We start from the raw sequence: 24,904 nt of genomic DNA, 5'->3' as shown, positions 1-24,904 counted from the left end.
ACGTAACGGGACCCCTTTCTACGTGTTCCTTCTGGCCGTCTCCCTGCATCTCACACCCAGTGTCCCAAGCCAGTGACCGCGGACCTTGTCGGGCGATGTCTTCTCTGTTCCCTCTCTATGGCCACCCTTTTGGAGATTTAGATGTGGCTTATGGCTGCAGCACCTGAAATGCTGCACCCTCCGGTTATCTAGTTGAGACTTGAAGAACTCTGCTAGTTTAGGGGCCGGTCCCCTCTCTGCGGCCTGATCCTTCCACTCCTGGTGGGTTCGGGCGCACCGGTGGCATCCCCACTGTGCGTGCCCCTAGGATCCTTTCTGTCTTACTGGAGCCTTCCTTTCTGCTCCTCTCCTCTCTTCAGTCTGTCCTTGGCCTCTCTCACAAGTCCCTCCTCCTGAGCACTCAGACTGTTCTGACTGACTGACTATCTGTTCCCATCAGACTGGACTGGACTCACAAGATGGCTTCTCTTTTTATATCCTCCTTCTCAAGTGCTCCCCTGAACTTCTTCCTCCACCAACACCCACTACATGGTTCCCCCTCTCTTGTTTCCCCCCACTCCAGCCAAGGACAGGGCTCAGCAGCGCAGCAGTGTATCTTGCCCCTCCTGCTGGTCTGGAGTAGTGTAGTGTTGGATGCAGGTGTTTGGGTCCCGGGCAGTACTCCATCCTTACCTGAGAGTGAGTTACCACACCTCTGGGTGAGATGCAGTACCTCTGTGGAATCCACAAGGGCGCCACAGCAATGTGATAATCGTGAGTAAATTCTGAATACTGCACCCCACTGTCTTTGTGAATTATTGCTGCGCCATCATCCCCTGCACCACACTGCACAACAACAGTTACCTCATCATTAACCATCACATATCCGCCCTGGAGCTTAGCTCTACCTGTGGAGAGCTGAACCAACTCTGCTGCATTACCAACAGCTCCAGAGGACCTGCTCCGCAGCGGCGGCTCCATATGGCCGCAAACCACAGGTGGCGTCACAAACATTAAACTATAAAACTAAAATCCCCTGTTATTGACTGCCCTGGGTCACAGACAGGGTCACCGCCACTGTGACATCTCCCCTAGCAAAGACCGGCCCGGCACCGAGTACCCCACGGCCCAGGGGGCGCGTCATATCATTGGTAGAGGGCTGATGAAGGGTGTTTTTTTAGGTGGATTGGTTGGGTTGTAAAGTCCTGATTTTTGCTTCTGGCTAAGGATCAGTTGTACTGGCCAAGGATCAGTGCATACAGTGCACATTTTTATTTGACCTACTCATAGTGTGAGGAAACACTTGAGTGTAGTTTACCTACATCATGAATTTTCTGATGTGATTTGATTGATGTAGAAAAAAAATGTAGGCAAATCCACATGCAAATTTGTATTTTTTGCAGGAATGTCCAAAAAATGTATAAAGTATCAAACTACAAGTAAGACTTTGGGGGCAGAATGGTAAGTCCAGGCTAACGATAATTTAAAGGAAATTTACTTGATTTCCCCTGGTTTACACTTCAGAGGGATAGTCCAGCCTAACATGTTACCACCTATCCCTTAGGTAGATCAATGTGGATCTGAAGGCTGAGACTCCCACCAATTGCCAGAATATGGACTTGTGTCCAGAAATACCTGTGGTACTCCTCTTCCTATCAATGAAGAGACTTGAAACTAGCTGAGAGGAGCTCCTCGTTCAACCAGGAAAGAACAGGGAGACACAAATGTTGGTAATCCCCAACAATCTGTTACCATTACCACCTATCCAGTGAATCGTTTATAACTTGCTTAAGCTCTAAAATATCTTTAAGGTTAGAGCTGCATGGCAAAGCAAAGCTTATGGGTAGTACTAAATTAGTGGGGTCACCACTACTGCACCTCAACTTTAGTATTTCCCTGCAGAAGAAAATCTTGCAAATTACCCGCTGACCAGCATAAAAATAATGTCCAATAGGACACTCTAGAGTTCCCTACTTAAATGGCAGTTTCATTTCCATGATATTCATGACCTATTCTAAGGGCTCATTCAGACATCCATTTTTCATGTACGTGTTTTATCTTTGTTTTTTATAGTGTAAGGTGGCTAATGGTCGCATAGTCGATGGGAGGTATGTATCACAGAGATGGCTGTCTTCTGTGATGTAACCCGGAGTATTTCTCTAGTGCACGCATGCACTAAGAGGTCTAATTGGTGAACCTGGGACCGAGTTACGGGTTGTTAGGAGAGAATGGATGGGTCCAGCAACTCACATACCTCACCTCTGGGTGTGGTTACCAGCCTATGTAATGGAGGTTGTTGTTTGGCACATGGCCTGTGTGTCTGGAGGGAGAAGGTCTCCTGTTGTGGTTGTCTCCAGACTAGGCCGTGTACTCGATGCTACACCAGCCTGTGTGACCACAGCGCTGGCTAACCAGAGACTTTTGCTAAAAGTACTGTTTACTTTTATTTTTGCTTGCACTGAAGACTGTTTGTTTGCATTTTACTTTCTGGCCAGTTCATGAAGCCAATAAACCGTACTGGACATTTAAAGGAACATGCCTCCTGTTTGCCTCACATCGCAACTGAGTAAGTACAATCCCTACAATAGATAGACCAAATACCTATTAGAGTCTATGGGACTGTTCTCATGCCTATGTGTTTTTGCCTAGGGGCTCATTCACACTTCCAATTGTCTCATACAAGTGCTATACGTGGTTTTCACGCATACCACTCATACCTATGATAATAATCTATAGGGCTGTGCCAGGGCCGGCTCCAGGTTTTTGTGGGCCCTGGGCGAAAGAGTCTCAGTGGGCCCCTTTAACACATACCACGATTCATGATGCACAGATACCGCAGAGAAATATAGATATATAGTGCAAGGCCAAAGATTTCACTTCTTACATTACATGAGCGATATCTATTGTAAATTCTACAATAGCTCAGAAACCGGCGAATTCTCTCAACGCAAAGTGCAGACTGGACACCATACAGTATTATGGCACCATATATTGCTCCATGCAGAATACTGGTCCCCATATAACGCTCCATACAGAATACTCATCCCCATATAATGCTCCATACAGGATACTGGTCCCCATATAACGCTCCATACAGGATACTGGTCCCCATATAACGCTCCATACAGGATACTGGTCCCCATATAACGCTCCATACAGGATACTGGTCCCCATATAATGCTCCATACAGGATACTGGCCCCCATATAACACTCCATACAGGATACTGGTCCCCATATAATGCTCCATACAGGATACTGGCCCCCATATAACGCTCCATAGTGGATACCCATGCAGGATGTCACCCCCCCTTATAATGCCCCATGCAGGATGTCACCTCTCCCCCTCATATAATGCCCCATGCAGGATGTCACCTCTCCCCCCACCTTTCCCTCATATAATGCCCCATGCAGGATGTCACCTCTCCCCCCATATAATGCCCCATGCTGGATGTCACCCCCCCATATAATGCCCCATGCAGGGGTGGATTAAGAGTTGCAAGGGCCCCGGGCAGTTTAGAAGGCGCGCCCCTCCCCCCCACACACACACCTGATGTATCACTTGTCACATGATCCCCTGTGATAGATCATGTGATAGTTCATGTGAAATTAATTTGGCACAATATTAATATACTAATTATAATAATTTTTTTTAGGCTGTGCAATTCCGCTGCAGAAATGCTTAAAAAACGCATGGTAGAAGGCCTGCCATGTTCCCCAATGATAATCCGCATGTGCTGTGCTCATGCTGCGGAAATTTCCGCTGCAGATTATCATTGCAGAAAAATCTGCAGCACTACCAATTATTTTGCGGAAGCGCGGCGTTTTCGCTGCCATTGACTTGCATTGGAACGCATGGAATGCGCATCACTGCATCTGTACATGCGGATTCCATGCGTTTCAATGTGCGGATGGTACTCGGGTCTGGAGAAGGGGAGACTCTCCTCCGGACCCGGGTACCATAGAACCTGTAAAACAAAGAATAAAATAAAAAATAAATATTATACTTACAGTACCTTCTGATGGCCCCCGGTGTCTTTATCTGATGCGTCCTGGCTTGCCGGCAGCTCGCGGTAGACTAAAGGACCTGTGGTGACATCATTTAGTCATGGGACGGGTCACGCGACCGCTGACGTCAGCAAGCCATCAGAAGGTAAGTATATAATTATCTTTTACCATTCTTTTACGGTCACACTATATTTGCCGGTTGCATGGATTTATATAGTGTGACCAAGTTGTCAAGTACTTTTCCAAGTGATGCTAAAATCGCTAGGAAAGCGCTTGACAACCCGCATGCGGAAATGTATGTGAAGAACGATTCACATCTGCTTGTCTCTGGCAGGAAAACCGCATGTACAATCACGCATGTACAATCTGCATGCGTTTTTTCTGCCAGGGAGATGCAGAAACGCTCAAAAAAAATCCGGAGCATTTCTGCATCATGGGCACATAGCCTTACATATATTGTAAGGCCTAATATTGAGCACACGTAGCCATCTATACACAGCTGGAGGCCGCACGTAGTCATCTATACACAGCTGGAGGCCGCACGTAGCCATCTATACACAGCAGGAGGCCGCACGTAGCCATCTATACACAGCAGGAAGCCGCATGTAGCCATCTATAAACAGCAGAAGGCCGCACGTAGCCATCTATACACAGCAGGAGGCTGCACGTAGCCATCTATACACAGCAGGAAGCCGCACGTAGCCATCTATACACAGCAGGAGGCCGCACGTAGCCATCTATACACAGTGGGGGCCGCACGTAGCTATCTATAAACAGCGGGAGGCCGCACGTAGCTATCTATAAACAGCGGGAGGCGGCACGTAGCCATCTATATACAGCGGGAGGCCGCACGGTGCCATCTATACACAGCAGGAGGCCGCACAGTGCCATCTATACACAGCAGGAGGCCGCACGTAGCCATCTATACACTGCGGGAGGCTGCCCGGTGCCATCTATACACAGCAGAAAGCCGCACGCAGTCAAACACACACACACAAACATATACAGACATATACATACACGCATAAACACATTTGAAACACAAAAATGCATATAAACAGACATCGCACAATGATATCTGCCTGCACACACACACACACTCACTCACACACACTCTCACACACGCACACCATTCCCCGGCTCGGCTCCAGTCTTCCAGCTCCTCTCTGATGCAGCAGTGCAGCGTGCACTGCGTGACGTCACACTAGCAGAAACAGCCACGCACAGGGCCATGTCTCCTAGCAGTGACGCAGCCGCGCCGGCACACAGGTAAGTTAACAGGTGCAGTGCTGGCCCGGCCGAAGAAGAAGTAGCGGCCTTGCTCCGCTGCTGGGGGAGCGGTCCGGGGGCCCCCCGCCTCTGACTGTCGGTATGTGCCACGGCACCGCACATATTATAATGAGGGCAATCTGGCCATGGATTGCTATCAATATAATCCGCCTATGGCACCATGCAGGATGTTACCTCTACCCCCCATATAATGCCCCATGCAGGATGTCACCTCTCCCCCCCATATAATGCCCCATGCAGGATGTCACCTCTCCCCCCCCACATAATGCCCCATGCAGGATGTCACCCCCCCATATAATGCCCCATGCAGGATGTCACCTCTCCCCTTATAATGCCCCATGCAGGATGTCACCTCTCCCCCCATATAATGCCCCATGCAGGATGTCACCTCCCCCCCCATATAATGCCCCATGCAGTATGTAACCCCCATATAATGCCCCATGCAGGATGTCACCTCTCCCCCTCCATATAATGCCCCATGCAGTATGTAACCCCCATATAATGCCCCATGCAGGATGTCACCTCTCCCCCTCCATATAATGCCCCATGCAGGATGTCACCTCTCCCCCCACATAATGCCCCATGCAGGATATCACCTCCCCTCACATATAATGCCCCATGAAGGATGTCACCTCTCCCCCCATATAATGCCCAATGCAGGATGTCACCTCTCCCCCCCATATAATGCCCCATGCAGGATGTCACTCCCCCCCATATAATGCCCCATGCAGGATGTCACCTCTCCCCTTATAATGCCCCATGCAGGATGTCACCTCTCCCCTCATATAATGCCCCATGCAGGATGTCACCCCCCATATAATGCCCCATGCAGGATGTCACCCCCCCCATATGATGCCCTATGCAGGATGTCACCTCCCCTCCCCATATGATGCCCTATGCAGGATGTCACCTCTACCCCCATATAATGCCCCATGCAGGAGGTCACTTGTTTCCCCCCATATAATGCCCCATGCAGAATGTCACTCCCCCCCATATAATGCCCCCTGCAGAATGTCACCTCCCCTCCCCTTATGATGCCCTATGCAGGATGTCACCTCTACCCCCATATAATGCCCCATGCAGGAGGTCACCTCCCCCCCCCATATAATTCCCCATGCAGGATGTCACTTGTCCCCCCCATATAATGCCCCATGCAGAATGTCACTCCCCCCCATATAATGCCCCCTGCAGAATGTCACCTCCCCTCCCCATATGATGCCCTATGCAGGATGTCACCTCTACCCCCATATAATGCCCCATGCAGGAGGTCACCTCTCCCCCCCATATAATTCCCCATGCAGGATGTCACTTGTCCCCCCCATATAATGCCCCATGCAGGATGTCACTTCCTCTCCCCCCATATAATACCCCATGCAGGATGTCATTTGTTCCTCCCCCCATATAATGCCCCATGCAGGATGTCACCTCCCCCTCCTCACATATAATGCCGCATGCCTCCATACATATATAAAAAAAATCAAATACCTCACCCGCGCCGGCGTCTTCCCGCCCTGCGCAGCGACTGCTCAGTAGAGAGGTGTAAAGACGTCACCACGCCCTCTGACCTAAGACGTCGCAGTGCAGCAGCAGCGGAAGAGACCGGAACTGCTGTGGAGGCACTGGGAGAGGTAAGTATTGTGCCGGGGCCCTGAGCAAGTGGGGGGGAGCGGGAGCTGACACCGGCACCACACTGCTCACGGGTCCCATAGCGCGCCGGGGTGCCAAACGGTGAGTGGGCCCCGGCAATTGCCGGGTGCGCCGGGTGCTGACGCCGGCCCTGGGCTGTGCACATGTCCAATTTTTTTCTTGGACTGGGTGATCCATGGAAAATATCGGAGACAAGTCCAATTTTGTTCCAAGCATCGGATCAAAATTAGCAATTCAAGTAAATGGGTGTGTGACATCAGATGACATCCGAGTGCAGTCTGATTTTCAAAGACTAAAAGAATGTAGAAGGTGGAGAAACTTTTTTTATTTTCTCTCCATTTACGAGGAAAACTGATGAAACTCAGACCACACTCTGATCAAACTTTGATCAGAATAATCAGTCCAATTTTCTCATATGTGAACAATAATGATGTTTGATAGAGCCCTTAGGACTTAGGATAGGTCATCAATATCAGACTGGTGGGATCTGGCACCCCCACCGACCAGTTTTTCTCAGCTCCAGAGAGACATAAACATGCAACAAGAAAGAAATAAATCAGCTCATCCACGTGGAAGTCTGAGGCTTGGAACCAGCAGTGCCGCAGGATAAATGTGGGAAAAGAAGGGTATGTTCCAGCGTCAAGGATCTAAAAACTTCAGGTTTATTTTAATAATTAAAATTATATAAATATATATATATATGGTATCAGTATAGCAAACGCGTTTGTGCGTTTGCGTCTGCACAGTCTGAAACCCTTTAGCTATACTAATACCATTCTGGTTGGTTGTGACTGTCAGTATCATATATTTTTAATGAATTCCTATTTAAATGAATAGGATCTGATCCCCTATACCCAGCAATGCCCATTAAACTGCTGGCAAAACTGTGCTCCGCTCCGTATACTGTCTACATCCATCCGAAGCTTTAACAACTGATCAGTGGGGGGTGCTGGACTCAAATCGATCTGATATTAGTGACCGGTCATCTATGTCGCAGCAGTGAATCATCCTTTTAACTGACTGCTCATTTATAGGTTTATTACTAACAGTTGGAAACCTTCAAGTTTATCAGTAAATTATCGTCTTGTGTTATGTTAGAGTTCATATGCAATAAATTAAGGCTGTACTTTTTCATAATTTGCCTTGTTACATTCTAGCAGACAATTATGCTTGCCTGTTAATTTATAGAACACCAAAATACAATAAACTTGTCAAACCTTGAAGCCGGCTCAGCAAATTCTTCTGTTTTGTGCTGAAAATGCTGCATTTCTTTCTATAACCAGGGGAACAATTCAGCTTGTTTATGTAATAAGAAATCTCTATATATTTCTCAGCAAAACCCTGTGAAGAAAGGTCGTTCATATGCTGAAAAATGACATTTGCTTTTTCTCCCGGCCTTCTGTTGTATTGGATCCCTAATTGTACAATGTGGGCCTTACAGTCAGCGACCCAGGTGCCAATGTGACCGAATCCACAGAGGATGGTAGAATACAGAACTAGGTTTCTTTGTCTACACTTGGTTAATTTAGTAGTGTTAGATTATAATAAGTGCTGGATTATAATACGCACTAGTACTGTATATGATCAAAATGATTGCTCATGTGCATTACAAAAAATTGGTTGTTTCAAGCGTCTCTTTAGATTACTGCTAGGTATAAGTGTAGCCCCAGAAATTCAACAGAGAAGGTGCCCATCTACCTTCAATATCTTCCAACTTTAAAATAGACATGTGTGGTGCCCCTGCGGGTCCAGTTGCCACAGAGGTACTGCATCTCAGCCAGAGGTGTGGTACCCCACTCTCAGGTAAGGAGGGAGTACTACCCGGGATCCAACCACTCACATCCAACACTACATCACTTCATTAGGGAAGGTCCAGATAGCTCCTAAGGGAGAGCACAGGCCTGGTCCCTGTTAGGAAGGTGGAACTAAGTAGAGGAGGTGGGTGGAGGAAGTAGTTTAGGGGAGCACTGAAGGAAGAGTATAAAAGGAGGGGGGAAACATCTACACTGTGTTCCATGCATGAAAATGATCTTGCTGCGGAATGCACGGTTCTTCTTCTTGAACCATGGAAGGAAGTGCTGTTTGAGAAACTCAACATACATTATGGAGTTCATCTTTACCCCTTCAGGGATCCTAAAAGGGCCGACAATCTCTCTCCCCATGATTCCAGCCCAAAACATTACTCCACCTCCTCCTTGTTAGCGCCGTAGCCGTGTTTGCTTGGGGTGTCCATCAACCAGCCATCCTCCACTCCATCCATATGGTCCATCGAGATCATTTCATGCATGATAATGCCCCGTCTCATGCTGCACATAACACATCTGCATCTCTGGCTGCTATGGGCATAAAAGGGGACAAACTTATGGTGTGACCCCCATGCTCCCCTGACCTCAACCCCATTGAGAACCTCTGGAGCATCATCAAAAGGAGTGTCTATGATGGCGGGAGGCAGTTCACATCTAAGCAACAGCTCTGGGAGGGTATTCTGTCCTCATGCAAAACAATTGAAGCAGAAACCATCCAAAACCTGACAAATTCAATGGACGAGAGAGTTCAGAAGCTCCTTTCGAACAAGGGGTCCTATGTGCAAATGTAACATCACCTAGAATAAAGTTTTGAGCTGAAAACTGTTTGATTTCAGTTTGTAATAACCTGCTAATGCTTATAATTTCAAAAATGACCATTTTTTGTTCTTTATTAAAATGAAAAGGTTGAAAACTCTGCTGTGCATAATAATTTGGAACATGCATTTTGAGTGCAGTTTGAGTTTTTATTTTTTTAAAAATATACTGTTATCATAGGCAGTTTGTACAAAAACCTTTCAATTGTACTCTAATAGTTATTTGACTGGAAAATTACAATGACTGCAATTCATAAAGGTAATTTGGGAAAATCTGAGAAAATATTATTTGCATAATAATTTGGAACACAGTGTAGAAGCGGTCAGTCAATTCTGCTCAGGGGAGCAAGGGAGGATCGCGTGGAGTAAGGTCCTGACGGCGAAGGGGCCTAGTAGGAGATTGAGGAGAGAACACCGGAGCAGTGAGAGGGGCTCCAGAGAGAGAAGGGATCCTAGGGGCACGGGAAGTGCGAAGTCCACCCGTGCGCCCAAGTTCACGCTGACCGTGAAGGGATCAGGCCGCAATAGGGGACCGGCCCCAGACTGGTGGAGGACTGCAAGACTCAGCTAGCAAACTGGAGATTGCGGTATCTTCATGTGCCGTAGCCAAAATCCACACACAATCGCTGAAAAGGTGGCCATATAGGACAAAGGGGACTAACAGGACATCGCCCAACATGGCCCACGGCCACTGGCTCGAGACACTGTGTGTAAGGCGCAGGGCAGGAGGGTGAGAGCCAGCGCAGAGAGACAACCTGGAAAGGTACACAAGAACGGGGTCCCGTTCAAGTGCACCCAAATTATCTGAGAGTTGGCTGGATCACTTCCCCGGAGGACACAGGACGACGTGGGCGGTTATAATCTGGCTGTTGTAACCTGGAGCATCTTAATAACTGTGAGTAAATACTTGAAGACTGCACCCCACTGTGTCCTTGGCTTAATTGCTGCGTCACGGGCCCGCACTACACTGTCCCTGCCAACAACATCTACCTCATCAAGCACTATATACTGCCCTTGGTTTTAGCTCTGCCCGTGGAGAGCTGCAATATCAGCTGCGCCACCATCAGCCCCAGTGGATCTGCACCGCAGCGGCGGCCCCCTATAGCCGCATAATACGGGTGGCGTCACGAACTTTATCCCCAAAAACTTTATTTCCCCTCTTTTCTTTAACTTATTGACCGCCCTGGGCCACGGACTGGTCACTGCCACCGTGACTACCCCGAAAAGGACCGGCCCGGCTACCAAGTACCCCAAGGCCCCAGGGAGCGCGTCACATGCATGTCTAAGTGGGTAGAGTTGAGAAAGCCAATGTCAGACACCCCATGAGAACAAATGATTGAGCTTGTGGAAATTTTGTTCCTTCTTTTCCGCGAGATCAGTCGTGGTCAAAAGTTTTGAGATAAACACAAATTTTGGTTTTCACAAATTTGCTGCTTCAGTGTTTTAAGATCTTTTAGTCAGATGGTTTAGTCAGACTTCTGCAAGTTGCCCTAACATGCAGGATATCAGCTTCTGCTTGGAGTTTATTACAATTTCTGTGTTTGCCCACCATCTTTTTGAGGATTGAAGGATAGTGAGGCATCTTGAGACCATTCATGTGTGGGGCTGCTTTTCATCCATCCCACTATTTTGCCTGAGAACACTGCCATAATTAAAGAATGGTATCTAAACATCCTCCAAGAGCAACTTCTGCCAACGATCCAGGAGAAATCTTCTGATGATCAATGTTTTTTCCAGCATGATGGAGACCATGTCACAAGGTAAAAGTGTTAAGCAAGTGGCTCGGCGAATAAAACATTAACATTTTGGATCCATGGCCAGGAAACTCCCCAGATCTCAAGCCAATTGAGAACGCTAGGTCAATCCTCTAAAACAGAAGGACAAACAAGAGCACAGAAATTGTGATAAACTCCAGGCACTGATTAGGCAAGACTCAGTTGTCATCAGTCAGGATTTGGCCCAGAAGCTGATATCCAGCATGGAAGGGCGAAGGGCAGAACTCTTGGAAAATAAGGGTCAGCCCTGCAAATATTGGGTCTCTGCCCAAACTATATGTATTTGTCAATTAATGTGTAAAAACTCATGAAATGCTTATAATTGTAATTCTGTAACCATACAAAACATCCAACTAAAAGATCTAAAAACGCTGAAGATTTTCAGATTGACACAAATTTCAGTTTTCACACAGTTTCCTGAACTATGTGAAAACTGAAATTTGTGTCAATCTGAAAACGATTGGTCACGAGTCCGGTATGCACAAGATGACTGTCCATTCCTGCAAAAATGGAATATTCTGATCTTTTTGCTCCTATGTGTATGGAAACCTTAAAGTCATCAACATGTTAATGACTTATCCCAAAGATAGGTCATCAATATCAGATCGGTGTTGGTCCTATACATGGCACTTCCACCAATCAGCTGTTATCTGCTATAGTGGCAGCCGGTTGTAAACACTCTGAACAGAGCTGGAAAGCAGATTACCGCTATGGCTGCACATAAATATGATTTTTCACGGTTCTCTTTAAATCTATGAGTGGTACAGCGCTGATACTACTGTAATCTATGCAGTCATATGGGTTTGCTACAAACTGACAAGGGGTTCATCTCAACTTTAGACTAGATCTATGCATAGAATTTTTTTATTGCTTTCCACATACAATTGTACTGAAATTGCTGAATAGCTTAAAAATCTCAAAATCACCGTGTGCCCTCCAGTCTCCCACTGCACATAGTTCCCCCATTTGAATGAACAAGTGGTCAAGTATGTGCACAGCCATTATATTCAAAGTCTATGGGACTGGTGGACATTGCACAGTTGGCTATCTCCGTCAGTCCCATAGATTTTGAGTGGACTGACTGAATGCTCTGTATGTCCAATTCACGTGGGGCAATAGGGACCACATTATCGTGATCAGTGGGAATCCTAGCGTGGGACCCCCAGCAATCAGAAACGTTTTACCTATACTGCAAATGGGTGATAATCGTCTACTTGAACATTTTGCCTTTGGACACATTTTTGTGCTGGTTTATTTACCTGAATGAACAATTTTAGACATCCCTGTCTTTTATTTGGGTCATCAGACCATCTGAGTTTTGGCCATAACACAGTTGAAGAAAAAAATATATGCATATGAAAGAGGTTCTCCAGCTATAGAAAAAACTTGAAAATTCAGCAATGCATCAAGTGTTAATGGCATCATGGTCCCCACTGCAAAGTGGTGATGCCAGTAAGGTCTCGTTCACACATCAGATTTTCTCATACGAGTGCTATCCATGGCTTTTACAGATACAGTTATATGAAAAAGTTTGGGCACCCCTATTAATCTTAAGCTTAATGTTTTATAAAAATTGGTGTTTTTGCAACAGCTATTTCAGTTTGATATATGTAATAACTGTTGGACACAGTAATGTTTCTGCCTTGAAATGAGGTTTATTGTACTAACAGAAAATGTGCAATCTGCATTCAAACAAAATTTGTATGGGCACCCTTATCATTTTCTTGTTTTAAATACTCCTACCTACTTTTTACTGACTTACTAAAGCACTTTTTTTGGTTTTGTAACCTCATTGAGCTTTAAACTTCATAGCCAGGTGTATGCAATCATGAGAAAAGCTACTTAAAGTGGCCACTTGCAAGTTGTTCTCCTGTTTGAATCTCCTCTGAAGAGTGGCATCATGGGCTCCTCAAAACAACTGTCAAATGATCTGAAAACAAAGATTATTCAACATAGTTGTTCAGGGGAAGGATACAAAAAGCTGTCTCAGCGATTTAACCTGTCAGTTTCCACTGTGAGGAACATAGTAAGGAAATGGAAGAACACAGGGACAGTTCTTGTTAAGGCCAGAAGTGGCAGGCCAAGAAAAACATCAGAAAGGCAGAGAAGAAGAATGATGAGATCAGTCGAGGACAATCCTCAGACCACCTCCAGAGAGCTGCAGCATCAACTTGCTGCAGATGGGGTCACTGTGCATCGGTCAACTATACAACGCACTTTGCACAAGGAGAAGCTGTATGGGAGAGTGATGCGAAAGAAGCCGTTTCTGCAAGCACGCCACAAACAGAGTCGGCTGAGGTATGCAAAAGCACATTTGGAGAAGCCAATTTCTTTTTGGAAGAAGGTCCTGTAGACTGATGAAACCAAGATTGAGTTGTTTGGTCATACAAAAAGGCGTTATGCATGGTGGCAAAAAAACACAGCATTCCAAAAAAAACACTTGCTACCCACAGTAAAATTTGGTGGAGGTTCCATCATGCTTTGGGGCTGTGTGGCCAATGCCGGCACAGGGAATCTTGTTAAAGTTGAGGGACGCATGGATTCCACTCAGTATCAGTAGATTCTTGACAATAATGTTCAAGAATCAGTGACAAAGTTGAAGTTACACAGGGGATGGATCTTTCAGCAAGACAATGATCCAAAACACCGCTCCAAATCTACTCAGGCATTCATGCAGAGGAACAATTACAATGTTCTGGAATGGCCATCCCAGTCCCCAGACCTGAATATCATTGAACATCTGTGGGATCATTTGAAGAGGGCTGTCCACGCTCGACGACCATCAAACTTAACTGAACTGGAATTGTTTTGTAAAGAGGAATGGTCAAAAATACCTTCATCCAGGATCCAGGAAATCATTAAAAGCTACAGGAAGTGACTAGAGGCTGTTATTTTTGCAAAAGGAGGATCTACTAAAAATTAATGTCACTTTTCTGGTGAGGTGCCCATACTTATGCACCTGTCAAATTTTGTTTGAATGCAGATTGCACATTTTCTGTTAGTACAATAAACCTCATTTCAAGGCAGAAACATTACTATATCCAACAGTTATTATATATCAAACTGAAATAGCTGTTGCAAAAACACCAATTTTAAGAAAACATTAAGCTTAAGATTAATAGGGGTGCCCAAACTTTTTCATATAACTGTAACTCTTGTACCTACTGTATGAGGGCTGTGCACATATAGGATTTTTAACTCTGACCGACAGGTCCATGGAAAATATCGGAGACATGTCCGATTTTGATCCAAGCATCAGATTAAAATCGGCATTGCAGGTCTATGGGTCTGTAAAAAAAGATCGGACCGCACTCGGATAACATCTGAGTTCCGTCCGATTTTCACGGACTGTCAAAAAGGAGACGATGGAGAAAATTTTTTTTTTCCTCCATGTACGAGAAAAACTGATGGCACTCGGACCAAACTCTGATCAAAGTCAGATAAAAATAATTGGTTGTGTTTTCTTGTACGTGAGAAAATTGGATGTGTGAATGAACCCTTATAAGGCACTGGACCGCTGAGGCCATTGATTGATTGAATAAAGAGGTCATTTTATTAATTTTTATTCAAAGACTAGATTATCCCTTTAAGCAGTAAGAAGTAATAATATTCTTCTTTGAAGGTAGCAGTGGTCCTCTTCCTTACAGGGCCCTTTTGCTGATATACAAGTTTTACATACTGTATGATGCGTTTTTCTTGCTATCTGCTCTGAAGAAAAAGGGAATGATCCAAAAATAAGTGCGGTAATAAGTTTTATAAAACATTGTAATTTCAGATAATTTTATAATCAGGTCCTGATTACAGAGCTTCAGAAATGCTTTGTCCTTGTCCCTTAAAATACTGATCTAGGCCAGGGGGGTTCAGCAGCCTCTCTGATATATTTTGGTTTCCCGATCAGCAATCCAAGACAAATCTGTAAACAGTTGTTTTGTAAGCACTAATCTTCCTAATTATGGTGCCTATTGCTAGACGTGATCTCGATGACAATGCACTCCACTGAAAGGAAAGATACTTGAACGCTCACTTATCTGCGCCACACAGCCGCGCTAATCTTCCTTGTAACAGGTGCTTTCCCAAATAATAAGGGAGTGACACAGTGATGGCAGCCAGCCACAGATTGGGTTTAATTATAGCCGGAGCACAACTGCGGGGCAATCTTTACTTTCCATCCACCTGCTATTCTCATCACAGCAAACCTCAGAATTCGCTTTGGGGAGCACAGAACGTCCTGAGGGCTCTGCTCATTAAAGTAATACTTTATATAAAAAGAATGTGTATTTCTTATCTGTGTGTTTCGCCTTGAGACTTAGGGTTGGATTTTCTTTATCCATCCGGCAACCAATGTTCAACAAAATAAAACAGAAGATTAAATGGAAAGTAATCCTCCAAGACAGGGGTCCCCAACCTGTAGCTCAGGAGCCACATGTGGCTCGTGGTCCCATGAATTGGGGCTCACGGCTGACTGCCAGCTTGGTGGATTAGCTCCAGGTCTAGCAAACAGGTATGAAGAGCACATCTCAAAATGGTGGATTTTGTGTGTATTCCTGCACAGAAGAGCAAATCTGGATGCACATATACTGGTCTTAGGGGTTTAGAGATAATTTAAGTATGGGAAGCTGAAGACTGGATGATACTACTGGTCAGAGGAGGTGCTTGAAGCTGCATACGACAGTGTGTTGGGAGAATACTGAATGGGGGTATTGTGGGAACCCCTTGGATCTTGGTATACTGCTTCAGTGTGATTTCTGTGGAAAAGTTTTGGTTATCATTATACCAGTAATGGGGGCTTTGGTTTCCACTACTGTAAGCGGGGTGGCAATCAATAGCTCATCTAATTCATGACAAGCTGTGGCATTCCAAATGCCAGAACTCTTACTCCAGTCCCTGACTAGAGTGAGATTTTTGGCGGGGTAGATGGAAGCGTGCTTGTACCTCTTCATGAATTCGGAGATTCTGACTCTACCACACCACCTCATCAACTCTAGTGAGAAAATTGCTGGTCTTGATGAATCGGGGCCTGAGTTGTGATACAATTTTTCTTGCATACGTCTCTTTCCTCAAATTCTGACCACACAGTGACAAGCAGAGTAACAGCGCCAAGTGGCCATATAATAATGCTAACAGCTGTGCCCTCATGAAAAGTGGCTCAAGGAGCTGCTGCTCACATTCCCCTAGTTATGATCATCACTGTTGAGAGGGTGTTATTCCAAAAGGCGGAAAATGTTGTCAGTGATTGATCCCATGTCTGGCAGAATAATGACCTTACAGGAGATTTGCTTGTTCTGCCAGTTATCCATGAAGTTCTCTTCTTTACAATAAATTTTCTCTCGACTTTTGAACACAATTTTTGTGTGTTTATTTATTTTTAAGGTGTTTTTGCAGCATTTGTATCTATGTTTTTTATGCACTCAGATGTTAAAGTCTGAATTTGCACTTGATTTTTTTTCTTGCGCTGTGTCTTAAAATCTTTGCATTGTTTTTCTTGCTAGTTTTGTTTATGCATGCACAGCCTGTGGGAAAATGCATGAAGGAAAACCACACCAAGAGTGTGTTGCTTTTAGAAAAAAAAAGGCAGTGGCCTTGATGATATTCTAATTTAGTGAGATGCACCTGCATATACCAGTATGGGGAACATATATTACAGGATGGGGACATACAGGTGCATCTCACAAAATTAGAATATTAGCAAAAAGTTAATTCATTTCAGTTCTTCAATCCAAAAAGTGAAACTCATATATTATATAGAGTCATTACAAACAGAGTGATCTATTTCAAGTGTTTATTTCTGTTAATGTTGGAAACGCAAAGGTCATTATCTCAGTAAATTAAAATAATTAACAAAAAACACCTGCAAAAGCTTCCTAAGCATTTAAAAAGGTCCCTTAGTCTGTTTCAGTAGGCACCACAATCATGGGGAAGACTGCTGACTTGACAGATGTCCAGAAGGCAGTCATTGACACACTCCATAAGATCCCAGAGTTCCAATTTTTATTTGGAAATCAAGGTCCCAGAGTCTGGAGGAAGAGTGGAGAGGCCACAATCCAAGCTGCTTGAGGTCTAGTGTGAAGTTTCCACAATCAGTGATGGTTTGGGGAGCCATGTCATCTGCTGGTGTAGGTCCACTGTGTTTTATCAAGACCAAAGTCAGCGCAGCCGTCTACCAGGAAATTTTAGAGCACTTCATGCTTCCCTCTGCCGACAAGCTTTTTGGAGATGGAAATTTCATTCTCCAGCAGGACTTGGCACCTGTCCACACTGCCACAAGTACCAATACCTGATCTAAAAACAACAGTATCACTGTGCTTGATTGGCATCAAACTCGTCTGACCTTAACCCCATAGAGAATCTATGGGGTATTGTCAAGAGGAAGATGAGAGACACCAGACCCAACTATGCAGACGAGCTGAAGGCTGCTATCAAAGCAAACTGGGCATTTATAACACCCCAGCAGTACCACAGGCTGATCGCCTCCATGCCACGCCACATTGATGCAGTAATTGATGCAAAAGGAGCCCCGACCAAGTATTGAGTGCATTTACTGAACATACATTTCAAATTTTAAAAGCATTTTTCAAGCTGTTGTTATAAAGTTTTCTAATTTATTGAGATAATGACATTTATGTTTTCATTGGCTTTAAGCCATAATCATCAACATTAACAGAAATAAACACTTGAAATAGATCACTCTGCTTGTCATGACTCTATATAATATATGAGTTTCACATTTTGTATTTTGTGAGGGGGATGGGGTTACTCTGTGGCGCCCCTGAGGGTTCAGTCGCCACAGGGATACTGCACCTCAGTTCGAGGTGTGGTATCTCCTCTTTCAGGTAAGGATGGAGCATCTCTCAGGACCCCACTTCACCACTCAACACTACACCACTCCTGTCCTGAAGGGGGCCTAAATGCACCAGGGTGCTGCCCCGGCCCGGGATAGAGGAGATGGGGGGGAACCAAAGAAAGGGGGAACCATGGAGTGGGTGAGGGTGGAGGACACACTTTTAGGAAACACCTATTCATTCATATTTAATCTACGGCCATCTTAAGTTCAAGGTCTTTGATTGTGATCTTCGTCTTTGATTGTGGTCTTCGTCTTGGATTGTGGTCTTCTGCCAGAGTCCAGCAAAAGGCTGCAGCTGACTGAAGATACATGGTCCTCGTACTCTGGCCTTGAGACGAGGAGCGGGTCAGAGTTAACCACTGTCTCTACCCGGTCAAGGTCCTGACCTAAGAAGGCCTGGAGGGGTGTGGAGGAGATAGGCTCCACAGGCAAAAGGATCCCAGGGGGATACGGACGGAGCGGAGTCGCCACCTGTATTCTTTACTCTGGCCTAGTCAGAGGGATTCCTGCTGCAAGAGGGGTGACCGGCCCCCGATATCTGACTTTGTCACTTCACGTCTCAGTCAAAAAAGCCCTGAGGCTTAGTGGATCCCAGAGGGATACGGACGGAGCAGCCTACGCCACCTGTATCTCTTACACTGCGTTTATCCAGTGGGACCTGGCCTCACACCACGTTCGTACCACACACAGTCAGGAGAAGACGTAGTGGGAGAACTTACCAAGGAGAGGAACACACACCAGAGGGGTCTCGACAGGTGCACCTGATCTACCTGGAAAGTGCTGAACCCCCTTCCCGGTGGCCGCAGTACGCCGTGAGTGGCAGAGAGAAGCTTTGCGGCTGAAAGTTCATCCCAAGTGAGTAAAGACCCGGATGACTTCATACACCGTCTCAGCTTGTTATTTCCTGCGCGGCACTGCACCCACCATTTCTTCTCACACTGTACTGAGGCCTGCTGCGCCTGCGAGGAGCCGTCCCATCTTAGCTGCCCGTAACACCGGCCTCAGTGGACTGAAGCAGCGCTGGTGTCCATCACCGGAAACCGCAGGTGGCGTAGTCGACATTCCACTCTTACTTGAAAGCCCATTATATCTTTTATGTGACTGCCCTAGGCACGGAACGGGTCCAGGCCACGACTGCATCCCCCGTAACACCTACACTGACCCGTCTCCGAGTAACCCCATTTCCCAGGGAGGGCGAGAGGTGTCACAACTCCTATGTCCTTACAGGATTTAGAACACTACAAGGGCCCATACATCTGACCAACATGCAGCGGTGGATGGGGTGGTTGTGTGAGTATGTGGGGGGGCCCAGGTCCAAATTTTGCACTGGGGTCCATCAGACTCTAGTTATGCCACTGATTTCCTTATGAACTATAGTAACACCTGTCTGTCTTTGGCTAAAATAAAGAAATAAGCAAAAAAAAGTAACAAATATCCACTCTTAGGCCATGGCCCCACTATCAGTATTTGGTCAGTATTCCATCAGTATTTTTTCTCAGGAGTAGGAGCTAAAACAAGTTACCAATTCTGCATTTATCACCCACTCCTGGTTTTGGCTCCCACTCCTGAGAAAAAATACTGACCGAATACTGATAGTGGGGCCTTAGAGTTAAAAACATGTAAAACTCCAGCCAGTTAGCTGTGCAAATTATGTGATTGAGACAGTGTGCAGCTCTGTGTGCCCGTCCGCAAAGCAGATGAGCGTAGACGTTGCCTGCGATTTACATGTATAAGTCTGGTCCGTAAATTAGCCCAGAGTAGATCGTACTGCAATAGTGAGGTCCGTGTGAAGAACGGCTCATGTGAATTAGCCTGTAGGAGAACATTGGATCCATGTACTGTCAGTTTTCCACAACTAACAGCACATGGATCAAAAATACACTGCTCAAAAAAATAAAGGGAACACTCAAATAGCACATCCTAGATCTGAATGAATGAAATATTCTCATTGAATACTTTGCTCTGTACAAAGTTGAATGTGCTGACAACAAAATCACACAAAAATCATCAATGGAAATCAAATTTATTAACCAATGGAGGCCTGGATTTGGAGTCACCCCCAAAATGAAAGTGGAAAAAAACACTACAGGCTGATCCAACTTTGATGTAATGTCCTTAAAACAAGTCAAAATGAGGCTCAGTATTGTGTGTGGCCTCCACGTGCCTGTATGACCTCCCTACAACACCTGGGCTGATGAGGTTGCGGATGGTCTCCTGTGGGATCTCCTCCAGGATGGCACATCAATGCGATCTGTGTCAAGAAGGTTTGCTGTGTCTGTCAGCGTAGTGTCCAGAGGCTGGAGGCGCTACCAGGAGACAGGCCAGTACACCAGGAGACGTGGAGGGGGCTGTAGGAGGGCAACAACCCAGCAGCAGGACCGCTACCTCCGCCTTTGTGCAAGGAGGAAGAGGAGAAGCACTGCCAGAGCCCTGCAAAATTACCTCCAGCAGGCCACAAATGTGCATGTGTATGCACAAACGGTTAGAAACCGACTCCATGACGGTGGTATGAGGGCCCGACGTCCACAGATGGAAATTGTGCTCACAACCCAACACCGTGCAGGACGCTTGGCATTTGCCACAGAACACCAGGATTGGCAAAGTCGCCACTGGTGCCCTGTGCTCTTCACAGATGAAAGCAGGTTCACACTGAGCACATGTGACAGACGTGACAGAGTCTGGAGACGCTGTGGAGAGCGATCTGCTGCCTGCAACATCCTTCAGCATGACCGGTTTGGCAGTGGGTCAGTAATGGTGTGGGGTAGCATTTCTTTGGAGGGCCACACAGCCCTCCATGTGCTCACCAGAGGTAGCCTTACTGCCATTAGGTACCGAGATGAGATCCTCAGACCCCTTGTGAGACCATATCCTGGTGCAGTTGGGCCTGGGTTCCTCCTAATGCAGGACAATGCCAGACCTCATGTGGCTGGAGTGTGTCAGCAGTTCCTGCAAGATGAAGGCATTGAAGCTATGGACTGGCCCGCCCGTTCCCCAGACCTGAATCCGATTGAGCACATCTGGGTCATCACGTCTCACTCCATCCACCAACGGCACGTTGCACCACAGACTGTCCAGGAGTTGGCGGATGCTTTAATCCAGGTCTGGGAGGAGATCCCACAGAAGACCATCCGCAACCTCATCAGGAGCATGCCCAGGCATTGTAGGGAGGTCATACAGGCACGTGGAGGCCACACACAATATTGAGCCTCATTTTGACTTGTTTTAAGGACATTACATCAAAGTTGGATCAGCCTGTAGTGTGTTTTTCCACTTTCATTTTGGGGGTGACTCCAAATCCAGGCCTCCATTGGTTAATAAATTTGATTTCCATTGATGATTTTTGTGTGATTTTGTTGTCAGCACATTCAACTTTGTACAGAACAAAGTATTCAATGAGAATATTTCATTCATTCAGATCTAGGATGTGTTATTTGAGTGTTCCCTTTATTTTTTTGAGCAATGTATATACTAGATTCCATGATAGGGCGTTGATCCAGGGAACTAGTCTGATTGTAGTATGAAGTCAGGAAGGAATTTTTTTCCCCAATGCGGAGCTTGGTGTTTGCCACATGGTTTTTTTTTGCCTTCTTCTGGATCAACATGTTAGGCTATGGGTTGAACTAGATGGACTTAGTCTTCCTTCAACCTTAAAAACGATGTTACTATGTAAAAATATGGTCATGTGAAGAGGCCTTACTGCGACTGTAATAAAATCAGGACAATCTCTCTTTGGCTCTGTTCACATTTACATTGTGGCTTCTGATTGTATTGGAGGCCAAATTTCTGTGCTGGATCCCTCATATGATAGATCGAATCGTGTGTCACTTTAATGGGAAGAATAGTACTGTTCGCTCCTTACCCCTTTCTAGTCAGAAAATTAATGTGCTATTCTATTCAGTAAATCCAGTAATTTTCTCCTATGCTAAAAAACAGCCCGATTTCCATCAGTATTTCGGATTACATTTTCAATCTTCGGTGTTTGGTCAATGTGTCAGTTTTTATCATATGAAAAAAATCTGATGGAGGTTTCTCAAGCTTCTCGCAGCAGTCAGGGAAAAATGGACAGTACAAGGATGCAATGTGGATGCCATTTGTGTTCTGTCCGAATTTTTCACTGATCCATAGGTTTTCATTTGGGAATTTGATCCGTGAGCAACAATAAAAAACTGACATTTTTTTTTTCAAAAACACAAGACATGTGAACTTAAATGAGTATGCGTTCTATCCATGAAAAACACATAACATATACATGAAAAGCAGACGTCTGAATGGGGCTTTACGAATGTATATCAGCCTGACGGAGGCCAAAAGAACATTCCTGTGGCATGCAACTGCAGCCATTGTATATGTTGCGCGCTTTGGTGACAACATGGCACACATGCTGGCATAGTAGGCTGCCTATTCAAAGTGAATGATGGCGACCATGATATGTATATCTAGACAGATAAAAAACAAGAGGTGCTCCATGTGTGGGCAACGTGAAGGTGAGTCGGAGGGTTGGTCACTCACCTGATCAGGTTGTGCGCGGCACAACTACACGAAGAGTGATGTATAATCCAATTGTGGCTGCTGCTCCGGCCGCTGTACTCACACCAAATGGAGAGGACATAGCATGAAAAGGAGAGAAGAGTGCGGTGTGGTGGATCCCAGGTGCTGCTGCTGACAAAGGTTAATCCAGGCAGTAAGTATAAAAAACTTCCAATTCATCCCTTCACAACGCATTTCAAGGTATAAATTCTGCCTGAGGAAGGAGTAGGTTCTACTCTGAAACGCGTTGCAATAAATTGGAAGTTTTTTATACTTACCGCCTGGATTAACCTTTGTCAGCAGCAGCGCCTGGGATCCACCACACCGCACTCCTCTCTTTACATGCTATGTGCTCTCTCCATTTGGTGTGCGTACAGCGGCCTGAGAAGCAGCCACAATTGGATTATACATCATGCTATGTATACAGCATAGCACAGCACAGCGCACTCAATTATTAATGTATTTTTTTTTCACTATCATGGTGGCAATTGTTACATCTATATGTTATGTGGATGAGGGTCTATGGATAGGTTTGTTGTATGTGGTGGGATTACATGGTGAACAGCATGGTGGTTTTTTTTTACCTCTCAAAAATCAAGTTATTGTTGATCAATAGGAAAGGTGATAACTTGCTGACTGCTGGGACCCCAGGTGGCCCCTTGAATGAGTCTTTGAAACCCAGAGAACTTGGATCTGCCGCCTCATCCTGAATGGAGTGGAGGTGTGCGTTCTCAGCCTCCACTCCATTCATTTTCTGTGGTACATGAAGGAAATAGCCGATGACTGCACTCGGCAGCCCCACCTTCACTCCATTCAGGATGGGGCTTGCATAGTCATGTTTTCTGGGTTCCAGATCCCCAATCTCAAGATTGTTGGGGGTCCCAACGGTCAGACCACCTCTATCAGCATACACCCTGCCAAATTTCCTACACACAGATGTCCTTCACAAAGACCGTTCTCGGTCGAAACATTGGACCATATCTGTTTAGACTCCTTGCCGAATCAAAATAAATAACACTGCACCAAGACCTACAGTCCCATTTTCTTTTCAAATCCATGTTGAAAATGTAGCCAGATAGTAAAACAAACTGGAATAAAGGGTAAAATATAAAAACTGTAGGTGAACTGTACTATATTGGGTTGCATTACTTGCACATAATTAAAAAACTCTTAGCAGATCGACTTGCAGCTTTATGTAAAACCAGACAACACATCATCATGTTCCCGACTGATTCCTGCTATGTCTGATGGATTCGGAGCTGCTACCTCCATGTGTGATTAGAAGGCAGCATATCCATTCTCCTCCATAACTTATCTGGACAATGAAGAAGACACAACTTACCTTCCTGTAATGGAGTCTAGCAGCTTGTACCGGTGTGTGGGGTTAACACGTAGCTTGTTTTTGTGTGACTTAATTATAATGCCTGCTCCGCTGCACTTGGAAACCGCTCAGTAAACATCTATTTTAAGCGGTGACAAGTGCAGATCTGGGAAGGGAGAGAAGGAGACAGTCAGACATGTCTAGTTAATGATATATAAACACTTTACATTATGGCGGCACGTTTTCTCTCCTGCTTTAATTTCCTTCGATGTTGGTATTTTTTGTTAGCAACGTGTAAATTACGTGCAAATGATTTCTTCTCATTGTGTGTCCCTCCGACAGTCCAGTGAATGGATGGCGGCGCAAAATAAACCTCCATTTAAATGCTGTATTGGGGAAAAAAAAAGGAAAACAATGAGTCATTTGCGGCATTATTATTTTTTTTTGTTACCATTTTCTTGTATATAATTTTCATATGAAAAGAAACTGTCCACCTGTCTAATCCACAGCTGGTATTAGAAAAAAAAGAAGGAAATAAATGGCAGTCATCATCTTTACTGTTGGCAGGAAACAAGCCTACATTTTAGGAAAAAATAAAAAGAACATTAAAAAAAAACAAAAAACTTGGTGCCCATAGCAACCGGCGGAGGTCAGGAAAACAATCAATGTAATCAGAAACTTTTTTATTGGATACCGAATAAAGAAATATTTTTAAATTTTATAAGGGGTCGTACCTGCTTTTTCCTACAGCACTTTTTTTTTCCCCATGTTTTTGCTGGCCAGCAGAGCAAGCAGGTCCCATCCGATAAGCAGAGTCTGATATATATTGCAGACTTGTGAGTTCATTTCAACTTTATATATTTTTTACTGTTCAGGGCAACAAGCCCTCCACGCAGTG

At 45.3% G+C, this 24,904-nt stretch overlaps 1 protein-coding gene across 1 annotated transcript in view; it reads right to left on the bottom strand.

Annotated features, from left to right (window-relative positions):
- DUSP26 (dual specificity phosphatase 26) overlaps positions 1-24,240 on the bottom strand; it is a 70,214-nt gene extending 45,974 nt beyond the window's left edge. The window contains exon 1 of the mRNA XM_073653560.1: positions 24,028-24,240. The gene's annotated coding sequence lies outside the window, so the exon portion shown is untranslated. The remainder of the gene's footprint in view (positions 1-24,027) is intronic.
- Between the last annotated feature and the right edge of the window lie 664 nt (positions 24,241-24,904).

Source organism: Phyllobates terribilis, unplaced genomic scaffold (assembly GCF_046119375.1).
Source record: "Phyllobates terribilis strain yellow unplaced genomic scaffold, ASM4611937v1 Scaffold_11__3_contigs__length_659146591, whole genome shotgun sequence".
NCBI lineage: Eukaryota > Metazoa > Chordata > Amphibia > Anura > Dendrobatidae > Phyllobates > Phyllobates terribilis.
Note: the sequence above shows the minus strand (reverse complement) of the source record. Positions and strands in the feature narration are given on the sequence as shown.